Consider the following 1999-nt stretch of genomic DNA (forward strand, 5'->3'; position numbering starts at 1 on the left):
TTTTTGAGACAGAGTCTTGCTCTGTCGCCCAGGCTGGAGTGCCATGGCAAAATGTTGGCTCACTGCAAGCTCTACCTCCTGTGTTCAAGTGACTCTTCTGCCTCAGCCACCCGAGTAGCTGGGACTACAGGTGCCTGCCACCATGTCTGGCTAATTTTTGTATTTTTAGTAAAGATGGGGTTTCTTCGTGTTGGCCAGGCTGGTCTCGAACTCCTGACCTTGTGACCTGCCCACCTTGGCCTCCCAAAGTGCTGGGATTACAGGCACTAGCCACTGTGCCCAGCCTAAAGCTTTCACTTCCTAGAGAGGAATTAGACCTGAAAACATGTTCTTCAAGAGCCAAGTGGAAAGTGTAGGAAGTGAAGCTGAGAAGAGGCACTTAAGCTGAGGGGAGAAGGAGTGGAGAAGGGTGAGGGATGCAGCTTCCCAGAGGAGGCAATGATGTTTGTGCATCTTTTGGGGGTACCTACTGTGTGCTAGGCATGGTGCTTGGTAGAAAGGGCATAGTGGGAAGCAAAGAAGAGATGGAATGTAATTGTTTGCTATGGCTGCGTAACAAAATACCATAGTCTGGGTGGTTCAAACAACAGACGTTTATTTCTCACACTTTCAGAAACTGGAAGGAAGTCCAAGGTCAAGGTGCCAGCAGGTTGGTTTGTCCTGAGGCATTTCTCCTTGGCTTATAGAAGGTCACCTTCTCACTGCGGCCTCATATGCCCTTCCTGGTGTTTCTTTCTCTTCCTGTAAGGACATCAGTCCTATTGGATTAGGACTCCACTGTTATGACCTCACTTAACCTAATTTCCCTTCTTTATTTTCTTTTTCTTCTTTTATTTTTGACACAGAGCCTGGCTTTGTCACCCAGGCTGGAGGGCAGTGGAGGGATCTCGGCTCGCTGCACCTCCATCTCCCAGGTTCAAGTGATTCTCATGTTTTGGCCTTCCAAGTACCTGGATTTACAGGCACCTGCCACCACTCCTGGCTAATTTTTGTATTTTTAGTAGAGACAGCGTTTCACCATGTTGGCCAGGCTGGTCTCGAACTCCTGACCTCAAGGAATTTGCCTGCTTTGACCTCTCAAAGAGCTGGGATTACAGGTGTGATTACACTGTTCCTGGCCAATTTACTCTTTTAAAGTATCTGTCTTGGGCTGGGCATGGTGTGATCTCAGCTCACTGCAGCCTCCACCTCCCTCAGCCTCCTGAGTGGCTGGGATTACAGGCTTGTGCCACCACACCCAGCTAATTTTTGTATTTTTAGTAGAGATGGGGTTTCACCATGTTGGCCAGGGTGGTCTCCAACTCCTGATGTCAGATGATCCACCCGCCTCAGCCTACCAAAGTGCTGGGATTACAGGTGTGAACCACTGCGCCCAACCCAGAGTTGTTTTTAGACAACAAATCGCTTGCCTTGACTCTGGGTATAGGGATGTGTGTGTGTGTGTGTGTGTGTGTGTGTGTGTGTGTGTATGTGTTTGTGTGTGTGTGTATGTGTGTGTGTATGCACGCGTGTGTGTGTGCGTGTGTGTGTGTGTGCGTGTGTGTGTGTATGTTTTGAGACAGAGCCTTGTTCTGTTGCCCAGGCTGCTCTTGAACTCCTGGCCTCAAACAGTCGTCACATCTCAGCTTCCCAAAGTGTCCTCAATTTTCTGAATGGATTTTCATGAGAGGAACTTAAATACCAGGGATCCTAGTTTGATCATTGTGTCCAGCAGGGCTGGGGGCAGCTCTGTGAAAAGACCATTTTCTTGTCCCTTTACTTTCCCTATTTTGCATCTTTCTGTTTCCATTTGCAGAGAATCTGAGAAGACAGCCAATTCCGTGAGAAACGATGATCCTACTTCATGTTTTCAATAGATCTCTTGGGTTAAGTGGCAAGTCCCTAGCCAGACTCAGGAAGGCTCTGGAGAGCTATGGTCCTGCCACTGCACTCCAGCCTGGGCGACACAGTGAGGTCCCATCTCTTCAAAGTGAGAGCCTGTCACTATTCTGGGTATGGT

The sequence above is a fragment of the Cebus imitator genome, unplaced genomic scaffold (genome assembly GCF_001604975.1).
Source record: "Cebus imitator isolate Cc_AM_T3 unplaced genomic scaffold, Cebus_imitator-1.0 Scaffold318, whole genome shotgun sequence".
Classification (NCBI taxonomy): domain Eukaryota; kingdom Metazoa; phylum Chordata; class Mammalia; order Primates; family Cebidae; genus Cebus; species Cebus imitator.